Raw genomic sequence first — 14,704 nt, 5'->3', positions numbered from 1 at the left:
CCCAGGTGAAAGAGTATCGTGTTTATTCGGTCGTAAACTGAGCTGGCCCAACTGGAGCTGTGCCGTTGATTGATCGCCGGTGATTCGTGACTGTGCGCCCGGAATCAAATATGGAAATTTTCGGTGTACCATCAGGGGCAACTATTCTCACTAGAGGATGATGAAACGCGTCGAAATGAACGTCAAATAAAAGCGAGGGATGGAAACGCCGGGTTGTGTCGTGGAGCGATGAAATTTAACAACTTCTTGTCTCATCGCTGACTGTTGTAATTGCGCGCTGCTCCAATGATGCATCGGTTGTTTGTAAGTTCCGCGAGTGTGTTTCTACTGAATCGCTGCCAGCTCTTGCTTCGTTGAAGTGACACTAGCCCGGGGGCTTTTTATAGCGACTTTTGTTGCTATTATTAACATTTTTATTTCCATTTCGTATACCGCTGCTGTGAGAATTTGCGTTCCCAGGCCCTGACGCAAGTGCGTGTTATGAAAATTAATTTGGTTCAGTCTAAAACTCACAAAATGTAAATTGTGTTTTTAAAAAATTTTTTTTTTCTTTTTTCATTTTACAAACTGATAGCACCCAGAAATGTGTCAAGAGTGTAGAGCACCATTTTGTGCATTTTCAAAGTATCAATGTATATGTTGAAAGTTTTTTGAATTTCTTGCCTTTCGTAACAGTTTTGTGAAATAAATTATATACTTAATATTTTATGTACATTCAATAATATTCTGAAATTACGGGAAAAAATGCAACGAAATGCGACAATCTCCTAAAAATAGACGGATTAGTTTTAATTAATTAATTAATAAAATGTGATTAATATGCGTACCGTCATTAACGTTGAAACCAAATTACGCCCGTAATTGTTACACATTATAAAAAAAAAAAAAAAAGAAAAGAAAGAAAAAAAAACAATGCATTTTTTTGGAGAAGCTCCCCCTCTCATTTTTATTACGCCAGCGCGACACATTTTCAATACACAATTAAAATTCCGAGCACGTGTTGCATTTGCATATAACTTGTTCAAAAACATGTACAAAAATAAAATTCATTATCTCGCGCGTAGCACCTTGTTTTTTTTTTTTTTTATTTTAGTTTTACTATACACAGGTAGGCACATGTAGATTTTTCTTTTTACGCGCTTGCCCGAAACTACCATAAAGTGCATAACTACAGAAATTAATCATTTTAAATCTAACGAGAAAAACTCCCTTGGACACTGTCGCGGAGGGCGACGATTGAAATTGTTTGTAAAGTGCACGGCGGCTGCTCGCGAACGCTACACTTTGACAGGCGTTGCCAACTAAAATTTGGCACTGACGAGCCGCCGTACCACACGCGAGCGACGTCCGATAAGCTCGGGGCGCATTTATCATACACACGAGTAGGGTACCACCGACGGCAAAGGCCCAAGCGAAAAAACGTTGTCAACGGGAAAGGAAAAAATCCCTTTGGTGTCGAAACTCCCGCCAGTTCCACTGTGACTACGTGGGCGAAAAATTTCTCACTTAAAGACCGACAGCCGTGCCATTACCCTAATTTACTCTCCGATCCAAGTTTTGGATTGCCGGTCAAAAGGTGCTCTCTTAAAAAAAAAAAATGCATCTAAAATTAGAGTGACCTCAAACACATCCCATCCTCGTACGTGTCGGGAGAACGAAAAAAAAAAACACCTGGAGAATGTTATTATTTTTAACTTGAAAGATGTTACAACGAATATCCTCGTTTTTTTTTACGAGCTCATTTGTCCGAAAAATACAAATCTTTCATTTTATATCATTTAAAAATACCACGAGCGAACGGAACTCGGGCACGGCGAATTCCTCTGAAGTATTCCCAAGATGCGAGCAAAAGATAGGTGGGGGGGGGGGGGCTGGAAATCCCGGATTTTACATCCCGGCGGCGCACGGTACAATGGCCAACCTACTTTGCGCGACAGAATGGAAAACGCGCCCATATAAAAATTGAAAAGCGCCCAGACGGACGAAGGTGAGAAGAAGAAAAAAAAAGGGGGGGGGTACCAGCACAAAGCGAGCCAGTACACGCGTTATGGGGGGCACGATTTATCGAAAATAAACCCACTGGCACGCCACCCCTCGAGGAGAAGTTTCGCGGACTTTCGCATGCACACGCGTAAAATACGGGAGGCATTCGCGCGACGACAGAGGAAAGTGTATAGAGGGAGCGAGTCCACCCGTCAGACCACCTCCTCCGAGTCCTGGAGCTATACGTGCCGTTGGCCTACTTTTCCGCCCCCGATTATCCTCACCTGTTTATTTCTCTTCCCTCCTCGTATGTTTCCCGGTTCGCCCGCGTTTGCGTGAAATGCGCCCTGGTTTTGTCCCGAGCTAATTGCGTGTGTTTTTTTTTTTTTTTTTTTCACCCTCTCCCTTACCCCCCTTTCGTGCCCGGAATCATGTGGGTATTGTACTTTGCCCCCCCCCTACTCTTTGAGTCGCGAAGATGGAAAATCTCGCGAAAAGGTCGTCGTGGATGTTATTATTTTCCCAACCGAGAAAAACACCACTCGGCCTCTCGTGTGCATAGGCGCGTATCGGTGGTAGGAGGGAGGGGGAGGGGCGCTCGAAGAAAATTAGATCGTAACTCCTTTTAAAGTTATAGCCGCGAGAAGTGCGCCCGTTTTCCACCGTTTGTGCAGCGGTGCGCCCCCTTCCCCCCCCCCGGAAAGGTAATAATAGTTTAAATTAGTTTGAGTCTAATTTTTAAGTCGCTGCCTAAGCTGCGCCGTGTAAATTTAAACCTATATACTTGTTAGTGCGTATACACTGTGTGGTACAACCAACTCTATTAAAAAAAAAAAAAAATAATTAATTATCAAGACAGTTTTTTGACGAATTATTTCAATTAATTTGATTAAATATCAGGGTATCAAATACTTCAATTATACACAATTAATTTTTATTTTAACTAAATTTTTTAAAGTTTGATCAAAACATAAAAATTTTGTTGAATCAATCTATAATTTTTTAATCATTTTAATTTAAAACAATACCCTTTCAATTTGTATTTTAAATTTATCAAGTAACAATGGATACGGATGTATTTTAAATCAATGAAAAGAGTGACCAAGTCGTGTAGGCGCTTACAATAGCCGCAGCGTGGGTTGTTATACACATAGCTCCAAATGTAAATTTAACTCGGCGCATCTCTGAAACATTAGCTCGGGCGCCGCCACACACATCGAGTCGATCTTTGAGCTAGAAAACGAGCGCCCAAAAATTCAAATTAAAGTCCATTCTCTGAGCATTCGCGTTAAAATAATGGCACGCGTCCAGAGCGTGTAACAGGAGGGGAGAAAATTATCATACACGCGGCTACACGGACCCGGAATTTCCACAAAAATAAATACCCTCTCTGCTTTATGTTTGTAAACATTAAAAATATACCTCGATTGAAAATAGAGCCTGCAATTACAGCAAAGCGTTCAAACTCGAGGCAAAAAAAGGACTCCCTACCGGCTTTTAATCCGCGATATCCTAGAAAATCGTCCCAACCGCCGCGTTTACCGTATCAGCCCAATAATCCCTCCCCCGTATACCCATGTACGTGCATGCACACGGGCGAGAAGCCTATAAATCGCTAACGCAAATATCAAAACGGCCTGGCCAAGAGCGCGCGAATAAGGGAGAAATCAAATTTACAAATTTACGTCCGGTCGGCCGTGGTACGATCGTGGTGGTAAGGCGGCCTCGCCGTGAGAATTCAGGCCACAGCATAAATAAACAGAGGAACAGAGAGAGAGAGAGAGAGAGAGTAGTGTGTGTGTGTATACCTGCCAGGGCGCTCGGACGTGCATAAATTTTGGAAAAGGGCCGCCCTTGCCCTCACCCGCCAACGTTGCGAGTTCCCTCCCTTTTTCTTCCGGTGCTCTCTCTCTCTCTCCTCCTCTGATGCATCCACCCGTCTCTTATATATACTGCAGCTGTTATTGTTTTAAATGTACATACCTATACAGGTGTACAAGCAAGGTTTGATCCATCGAGTACCAAATCGATGAGGGGATGATTTTCATTGATTATCCTCCGAATGATTCCACACGTAAATTCCATAGGGTCATCAAAATTAATGGATTCCAGTGAATCGCGTGGCCGCAAAAAAAAAAAAAAAAAAAAAAAAAAAAAACTAAACGGCCCATTTGCGTATAGCATCATGGGCTCGCGAATTTTCCTTGCATCTCAAGGCGCACATAGTACACCTCTACATATACATGATGGGAGCTTTTATTTGTATGCGACCGTACGTTTCCTCCGCGTCCTCCTCTTCTTCTTCATTTGACTCGAGGCTTGCGTACACGGTCCGGAAATCGAAGGGATACTTGGCAACGGAATCGCAAAGTTGCGGCGCGCGTGTACACGGTCTAGCCACGGGACGAAGAAAATAAAAAAAATAAAAAAAAAAGAGAGAGAAAAAAAACACGGGAGCCGAAAAATCAACCAGGACACGCATATATATATATATGTATCCGAGCTCGGCGGCGCTTAAAGATTAAAATCTGCAAGTGATGCTACCGGTGCACCCGCACACACGTACATGGTGCAACTCTCGGGAGGAGGATTGTATACGCTGGCTGGCGGTTTTTTCCTATGCGAGATAGACGCAAACGTCCTGGATTCGCTCGGTCGGAGGAGGCGGAGGATTAAAACCAACGACGATCCGATCTTTCGTTATTTTTCAGGTAATTGGATCCCGACGACAGAAGTTGGAACAACAGAGCAATAAAAACGAGATACGAAGAGCGGGTTAGCGACGCTCCATGTAACACACATCAGGGGGGGGGGAATAATTGCGGGAGGGGGGTGGTTATAAGACACCGGTAGCGACGATACGTCCCCGCGGGATGGACTGCACGTAACGGTCAAAAAGGATTTAATCGCAAAGTTTGTCCCGGAGAAGAGAGCCGGTAAATCAGCGAGGAGAAAAAAAAATACAGGGGGATGGCTTCGCGAGGGGGACGGAAGCTTTGCAAGCTGTGTACCTCTGCATACCTACACTCGTGGGAAGAGAGAAAAAGCTATGTATGTATGTACTCCTTACACGCTACAGCACGGCCGGAGAAAAGAGATCACGAAAGCAGAGCGCACACGCGCGTCCCACCGCACCTGTGTGCATAAGTATATGTACATACGTATATATATGTATTGTATCCCAGAGAGCGGGAGGAACTGAAAAATTGATCAAGCGGCCGCTTGGCAAGTGTACAGGGACTACTACTACTACTACTGCGACCATTGCCACTGGCTCTGTGTGTATGTATCGGAAGCTCGACAGGGGTCGAGGGGGGTAGCGAAAATTGTTGCACGCACCAGCGATTCCCGGCAATTTTCTCCCGCGAGAGCAAACACACGGCGCACGCGGCTGTATCGCCCCCCGCGTGCAGCAGCCACCGGGGAAAAAGCTCATAGGTGTAGGCGCGCGCATATTCCGCTCGGCTAATGAGACCGACTGATAAAGAGAACGAGAGGAGCTACCACTTTCCGGATTATAAATATACGTATATTATATAGCTCGCGTGGGTGTCGACGATCGATAGCCCTTTTTATTTTTTCTCTCGCTCTCGTCGTCGAGGGCGTGTTTAACAGGCAATTGATTAACAGCGGGGGTATAAGTGCGCGCCGAGGGGTCGTACAATAAACACGTAGAGCCGGGCTGGAGTCGACATGCACGACACGGACCTTATGTATTCCCCCCCTCTCCCCACGATGTTTATTTTATACTCGAGTGTTTGAACGCGCGGGCGACGGGGGCGACAATAACATCGGCGCGAGAGCTAATATTGGCAGAGGCGTTAAATTAAACGCCGATGCGTGTATTGATCCGCTCTCGCGTTCGAGGTGGTGATTTGAATACGAGCGATTGGACGGATGGTAATTATATATGTGCCGCGCCGGAGTTTGTTGGGTGTTGAAAAATCTCGGGATGAATCGAGGTTGCGTCTCTCCGCAAATGTTAATTGCTATACGCCGATTTTGATCGGTTCCCGTGTATATATTGTCTTTTTTTTTTTTTTTGAAGCAAGTTTTAATTGAACTTAATGTGTATTAAAATGAAGACTATACATATACGTACGGCTTGGCGCATAATTATACAAGTTTTAATTGCCAAGAGTCTAATTCTTCAACTTCGACGAAAGATTTTATATGAGTTAATCCGTCCGGATTAAAGTACTACTACTAACTTGTAATTTGATCGGCATCAAATGGGCAAAGATTTCTTTTCGTGGAAATTGACCGAAAAGGCAAAATAAAAGGATGAAACTAAGCACATGTGTATCTGACGCGTCACACGTGATATGTATAGCTCGTTGATCGGTAAGAGTGTATGTACGAGAGCAATCGATCCGTATTATCTTTCTCCTCTTATGCCCGGGGCTGATTATCATCATCATCCACCGAATCTTGTTTTTCCATCCGTAATAGCGATGCCGGAGAACGAGATTCGAAAGAATAAGGTGTACCTATAGGTGTCTACCACCAGTCCCTCTCACGCCGATCTGTCAAAAGGTATACCGATAACGATTTCAAGGAAAAAAAAAAAAAAAAAAAATATTCAGTCGAGGAAAACATATCAAGGCTGCGACTAGTGTACAGCTGCTGATGGGCTTCGTTAATAATGACCGACTGTTCGTCACACCTCGTTCTCAACCATCATCTTTTGCGCTGTGGGTACTTGTTATTCAGCAAAAATGATCGTAACGAGAGGGAAGCCTTTTCAACCAGAAATCGATACCCAGACGAATTTTCAAGAACACACTCTAGCTAGAGGTAAACAAGAAAAAAAATGTACATAATTCTCTCTCTAAAATAAAGAAAGAAAGGAGTATAATCACACGTGAGGGTGGGACTACACGTATATAAACTGAAAAAAAAAAAAAAAAAAAAAAAACGAAACTACCTTCCTTCATTTTTTTTCCTTTTTATCAACACCTTGAGAGGGAGGAAAAAGCAAGCGCCACAGAGCGCATATCAACGTGAAAGCACGAATGTTTGATCAATCCATTAGCCAGAGTCACGCAAGTAAGTACTACTACAGCTGCCCCGCGACCGGTGACGTAGATTCGTTTCAGCCACGAGGCCGTTCGTACACGTATACATACCTTCTGAAAGAGAAGGTGCGAAGTGCACCTTGCCCCCCTCGCATGACTGTTTGCCCCATACCCTCCCAACCCCCCCCCCCTTTTAACTGGCTTATTCTTGGACGGATATGGATGGATCCGCGTGGGTGTGTGCTTACGTGATTTCGACAATTGTTACGGCCTATTTTTGCTCCCCCGATCGTACGTTCGACCGAATTACCACTGGGGGGGGGGAGGTTCAAGCGTACTTTTCCTTCAAGTTTTTTTTCATCCAACAGAAATTGATCAGCCTACGTAACGCGCTGGTCGGCGAACGCGTGCCAATTGTATGTTTCCTTTTTTTTTCTCTTTTTTTTCTTTTTTTTTTTTTTTTTTTTTTCGTAACGAGCACACGAGCGTTGCCTGATACTCCTCAACCTTGGCGCTCGACGGAGAGCCGAGGAAGTAAGTGCACATAGTTTTATCTCGGAAGTACAATCGGTCGTATGCGCTGTTATGTTAATCCAAGCGAAGGGAATATTTTTCAAATAAAGAGAAAATATTGAATTACTTTCACGAGTAGGTACCAGCGAGTTGCTTTAATTACTCCCTCGTTTTAATTTCAATTGCACGAATACGATGAAAAATTGTGGCAACGGAGACAAGTTTTCCACTTTCAGGGAGGGGGAGAGAGGAAAAAAGCGTGTCCCAAAGCTTTTACAAATGTTGAAACAGGCACCGATATTGCTAATGTATCCGAAGGTGTATAATATGCGATGCCATTACGATATAGCTCATACGTATACGTAATATATATATATATGAGAGCGCGCGGTGGCTCGGTCGGCTATGTCGTGGATTGGCACGCGGGAGACCGTGGTTCAATTCCCGGCCATAGTGCGACTTTTTCGGGCAAGTACCTCTGTGATATTTCACATGTGCTTTTTCACCACGCAATGCTCCTCGAGGAGGGTTTAGGCGACCTTCTCGCAGCAAAATTGCCTAATTTCCCCCTACCCCCCTCCCAGTGATGGGAGGCCTCCCATCCCTCTTCCCTTCCTTCTCCCAAGTGCTAAGTGCCCATAGTAGTGCCCTTATTAAAAGGAGCCGGACGTAGAGCACTATAATATAAAAAAAAAAAAAAATATATATATATGCTTTTGAGAAAAGGCACAAATGACAAGCGCGTTCCGCTTCTCTGGATTTGCATATCAAAGAGCTCACGTGATGCCGGAAGCCGCGTTTATTAAAGGAAAAAAAAAAAAGAAGAAAAATAGCGATATCCGTATAGTATGGCGTGACTGGTGTGTGCCTTCCAGTTAACGACATCGAGCTGTTGTCGAGTTTTGCGTTTCACTCCCGCAATTGGGAAGGAAAAAAAGAAAAAGGAAAAATAAACTTGCAGCCCGTTTTGATTTCAAGCACTCGCATTTATGGCACGTGTGCACCCGTAAACGAGAGCGGGGCAGGGTTTCCTCGACGGGGGGATTACAGAGAGGCTTCTACACGTAAAACATAATACGAGATCGAGAGCCGTCGGCTGGCTCCTAAGACGCTTAACCTCTTCCCGGTCAAATTGCATTTGACTGCCCGCGAGAAGGAAAAGAGAGAGAAAAAAAGCAAGAGCTAAACTTGCTTTTTGACACGGCCAAGTATGTGGAAGAAAAAAAAATAAAATAAAAATACCCCCAAGCACATAATTAATTACCCACCGGAATGGACAGCCCATCCGCAATACAATATGTCCAGTTGCAGCCGAAACAAAAAGGTGATTAAGATCAAACGAGCGCCAGAGCTGTCAGACGCAAGCAATCTGCCAGCGGAATAATTAGCGCGCGGGCCCATATCGAATCATCATCATCATCATCCACGGTAACTGTATACACGTGTCGTTTTTTGTGGTGGCACAAGTGACGTTATCAATTTCACGGGACGATCGGTTTAGCGAGCTCGCGAAATTTGTTCCCGATACACGGTTATATACAATCGGCTGTATTTAGATAACGCGCGAGGGGGTGGACGAAAAATTACGCGACCCCGCGGTTCCCCGTTTATTGGGGGCCCTATCCACCTCTGCATGTTTCGTAACAATTTAACGAGCGGACGTTGTACACGTCGTGTGCGAATGTTTTCGCTTTCGTTTGATCGCTCGGCGAATTATTGAACGCACAACACGGGCCAACGTGTGTTAAACCGTCGATAACGAGGTCCGAGCGAGTGTATACATGCTTATGCTGTTGTTGTTGAAAAGTCATGGAAGCTCTTTGATTTCGAGGAGAAAGAGAGAGACGTTGATTTATTTGGCCAATAAAGAGGGGGGGGGGAAATTAGTACGATAGCGTCCCCAATGCAACGAAGGGGAAAATGAAGAAAAACCAAGCGCATTCGCATGGGAGAAAAGAACATGGTGGTCGAGGACATTTTTTTCTTTCAATGGTTTATGGATATTTGCGCATGAGCCCATGCATATTGAAAGGAGTTATAGAAATCCTTGACAGGTGGCAGTACACACAGGGTCAGGAAAAAGATGGGTCTAGGGGCTATAGATTCGCTTGGTTGAAAATACGACGTATTAACAGTAAAAATGAAAATAAATTGAAATCTGATGTATCCTTCCATTCCCGGGGACTCTCGAACTAAAAACGCAAGCCCCGCTCACGGAATCCAATACTTACAGTTTCCAATAAGCGCTCAAAGAGCCAAGTTTTAATTTAACTCTCGTAGCTCCTACGTGAAAAGCAACACGTGACACACGCGCATGTGTGTAGGTACACCAGAGCAACGTATCATCCCTTGGCCGATAATCGATCGAATCTCATCAGGAGCAGGGGTTCGAGCCAAAAAATGAAGGGCCGCTTGGCTGTCCAACCCCCAGCTAGTCAATTATCATCCCTCGAATCGTCACCCTCGCGCGTTGGCTAAAAAAGCACGCACCAGTATGGGTATTCGCGAGGAGGAGGAGGATGGAGGCTGGACGGAACGCGAAGAGAAAACAGCGCCTATGGAGGCGTACCATGAGCACGCGAGTACACGTACGTATAGTATACATATACACCAGGGGCTAAAAATAGCCGACGAGCTGAGAATAAAAGCAACGGCCACACAACGACGAAGGTGATACAAGTGTACATGGTGAGCTTGCGCTAACAACCCGTGGCTCCCTGTTTCCGCGCGAAATACGCATGTGGATGTACTTATGTTACGTCTAATGTATGTATGATCTAAAATAATAAGACAGCCACCTCTGATGTGCAGGAAAAATGGGGTAGGCCTCGATGCTAAACTAATGTACGGGCTGTTGTATTATACTTGATTCGTATATTACGTGGATCAGAGGGTTCCCGATTGTTGTATTGAAAAGTATAGTTTTGTTAAACTTCCGCTCCCTCGAGTCGGGTAATTACCTGCTTAGTATACACGCACCATACAGCAATGTGGGAGCCCGTTAGGGTACAATCACGAAAATACTTCTGTCAGAGAGACGCTTCGGCACTGCCTCTTTTACGCGCGCTCCCTTTACACTCTCGTTCGTAATCTCTTCTGTACGCGTATAGACCACCACAGCGCTCCGGGCGCTCGTTTCCACCGAAAATTTCGCAAAACGAAAATTCCAAATCGAATTTCGCCCTCGCTCGCTCGTATACATATAGCGTAGCTCTTTGGCAATTTAATTAGCGCGCACGCGAAAATGGAGCTGAAGTATACGCCCCCGACTCGCGGAAGTTTAATTGTTAATGTGAAAATTGCCCGGATGTAGTCTCCCCACCCCCCCCAGACGCGGGGGGTTCGTTATACTCGACGACGAAGGCGCGTACATCATATTTATATACAACTCGTCCGGAGTCAAATATCGTACCTGTGTAGTACCAGTCGTAGCGCATTCGTGACACGGAGCTTCGGTATAAATCAAAAAAATATGCGATAACGAAGAGTTTAAATCATCGCCGGCTGTGACACAGTTACCCTCCCCCTGTATGTATATATAACCACCGTTGCGAAAAAAAAAATAAAAAGGCACGCAACGGCGACGAGTTAAAAATGCAAGATGTGTATGTAGGCGTGGGGAGTTTGGGGGGAGGGTGTACTTTATTGTAGTGCCCAATAGGTACAAGATCCATCGCACGGCGCATATAAATTAAAAGGGACCGCTCTGAAATTGTGCAAGAGTTGCATCGAAGGGGAAATAAATAAGCCAGACAAGTTAAATTAATGTCTAATTGGTCACCCTCTTTCTCTCAAATGTTAATTTCACCCCCTCCCCCACACCCCTCGGTGGAGAACTTATTTTTAGTGGAGGAACCACTTTTTAATTACTTTCTCGGATGTGCCGACAACCCCCCGATGATTAATCGAATAAAAACACTTTGACGACTGTCCCCCCGTGAGGCACGCGGGAGGAAAAAATATTGTTGAATCACAGCCACTCATAAATTATGCGAACAACCCCCAACGTTAACAGTTGGGAGGAAAACAAACAAAAAAATAAATAAAAGAAAAAAAAAACAAATGGTACAAAGTATTCGGTTGTACGTCGTTGACAGAGAACACAAGTTGTCAAAATATATACGTGTACGTGTGTAAAATAAAAGAAAAGAAAAAAAAACAGAGCATGAAATATGGTGTAAGGTACTGCGGACGTGAACTTTCGAGCATTGAAACTTGAGGATTTCTCACGAGCGACTGATGTAACCATCACGAAATTTAAAGCATCGATGAAATATTGCGTCCGTTAATCTTAGGATCCATATACGTACGAAACTTTATATCGAGCCATGAAAGCGTACATGTTATAGCGTTGGAAAACGAATAAACAAAGATAAATGTGCTTTATGAAATTCGTACGGTGCAGTTGGCTAAATAAGATCACTAACTGGGAATGATTGATTTTATTGCTCAACAGTAATTTGTACAATTATTATATGTATACCTAGTGTATACAATGTACTTCCACGTGATTGACTAACATATTCCACTACATGTATAACAATTTATATACAACATCAAAGTCATGGTGGTTGACTATATGGGTATTTTTTGTTTTCTTTTTATTAACATCGATTACACATTTACATAAGAAGCATTTGTAGGACGTATTCGTGGCGTACAAAACTTTTTCCCCTACGAATACGTTCTACGTAACAGTAACAACAATTAGTCAGGATAGTTTGTCACTTATATACACACACACACAAGCTACGTGATTACATCGACGACGCAGATAAGGGAGTGAGAGAAAGGAAAGAAAAAAAAAACAAGGGGAGAACGGAAGATGTTGCGCTTCGTGACCCAGATAACACAAACTCGGAATTACGTATACGGTTGGCTACGCTAAATTTAATACTTGTCTTTTTTTTTTTTTTCTCGTTTTGGTTCGAAAGTTAGCGAAAGAAGGGCCATGAAAGCTCATTGAAATATCTGACGTAAATTTGTACGACGGAAGCAGCACACGTGTAGTCCGAAGGGAGATTCCCACAGGAGAGAAACGACGCGATAAATAACAATGAAAGAGAAAAGTCGCATTTGACAATATAAGGCAGAGAGATCGAATGAGCTGAAAGTTCACTGCTATGTACGGCTAATTCAGACGGAACGACGCGGCAAAAACTTTGCGCCCCCACCGGCACGTAAGACGCAAGTGAGTGTATATATCATAGGCACACGTAATAGTATAGTCACATTAAGAGACTCTATGTACACCTGTACCTGTACCATATAATTTAATTAGCGTGAAAAAGCAGCTACTCTCAATGTCAATTTGCCGAGTATAGTCTGCAGTGAGTGTGCCAACGTGTTGTATACCCATACAACCGACGGGCTAATTTAATCATCGACAAACACAATAGAATCAAACACCTATACGATCACCCAAATTATTGGAACTCCCGGCAATTACGAACTTGTGTGTTGTTACTTATACAACACAGGTATATATATACATATACATACATTTACGGTTATAGCAGATACGCGAGCGCAAAATCTTCCGTCAAACCAAGCCCCGCAAGCTACCAACAACATAACGAAAACAAAAATTGGGTTACAGATGAGGATGTTAAGGGGGTAGAAAACGAGCTGTTAGGAAAATAGAAACACATACATGTACTTTATATGTATATACCTACACATTATAGGAACAATGCCAAGGCAAACAAACAAACGTGAAACAACAGTCAAATGAACAAAGAGAGAGACACACTGTTATGGTTCCCGTTGTTCGTTGCAGTAGTAGTGGTAGGGCGGGCTACAGTGGCCCAACGAGCAGCTGATCGTCGTCCATAGCCGTCCATGCCGCCAGCTATTAGCGTATACACCGGGGTATCGGGAGGCGCGGCCTGCACAGTTGCTGTACCTCCCGACGACGACGATCGCAGCGTGTCCCACATTGTACACGCACACCCGCACACCCCCTGTCAGTCTCCCCCCCCCCCGTGTGTGTGTATATTACTATATTATCCAATGTGCCTCATCTGTTCTTCGGGTATCATATCTGTCGCACGGTGTGTGTTCCGGGCTGTCCAACGATATTCCTGACGAACGCGCCAGTAGTCGCCGTACACCTCCTCGGCCGCGGGTCCCGCTCACGCACTGGCATTTCTCGCTCGCGTGCAGGCTGCCTTAGACGTCCACGTCCGTTGGTACATGTATATACAGTATACAAACGCACCAGACACGTGTATAAAGATGTATATGTATACCATGCGACTACGTGTTCCCTATACTCTTTTGGTGCGCGTTATACTAACGTGTAAGTGTGCCCCTCCCCCCCCAGCCGCGATGATCGACTCGCGCGCACTCCTCCCCGAGCCCTCGACGCTGTAGGTATATATACATACAAATATAGCTTCTTATAAACACACGCGGCTCTCGCTTGGCCTCTTTAACCGTTTTTTCGTTGGGTTCAAACTATTTTTTCCATATAGTTATGAACTAAAGATTGGTACTTATACGTGGAATGTACAACCATGCTGAAAACTGCAAAAGAGAAAAACTGTCACGTACTATATGCGCGTCCGACGTGAACTGGACTGTTTTTACTCGTGAGCTCCGAAATCACTGAGACACGTCGGACAGGCCGCACTCCTCTCGGCTGTTTCTACTATTCCCGAGTCTGCGTATACAACATAATTGTTGTATTGTGTTTAAAAATAAAAGAAACCTACGGACCACCCTCGCGACCTATCATATAAATATACACACAACTGTACGCGCGTGTCACTGAAAAATACTATTTCCGGTAGAAGAGGAGGAGGAGGAGGAGCTCGAGCCCTCGAGTTTCACTGGGTGACCGAGGAGGTGTAGTATAGTCCCTCGGTAAATAGGGATTGAAAAATCGAACGGCCTCCGCAAGCTCGTGCGCGATAATTGATACACGGGTATTATACCAAAGGCACGTGTGTTGGAGGTCTCTTACGTATGCCAAGAAAGGGAATGTACCTATATGTAGATGAAAAGCCGGTCCGAGAGAGGGGAGGAAGGGAGGTGTAAGTAATACACTGCAGGGGTGCCTATACGCGGGCGAGGTTGTACTCACTTGTGACGCAGGCCGTGGAAAGCAAGTGCAGGAGGAACAGCGTCGTCGTCGTCGCGCAACAGGGCATCCTCGGCGGTTGGGCTGAGCAGCCGGGCACTGGTAG

Source organism: Copidosoma floridanum, unplaced genomic scaffold, assembly GCF_036245765.1.
Source record: "Copidosoma floridanum isolate Cflo_tuat_1 unplaced genomic scaffold, Cflo_Japanese_pri ptg000030l, whole genome shotgun sequence".
Taxonomy (NCBI): domain Eukaryota; kingdom Metazoa; phylum Arthropoda; class Insecta; order Hymenoptera; family Encyrtidae; genus Copidosoma; species Copidosoma floridanum.
This window is presented reverse-complemented; position numbering follows the sequence as displayed.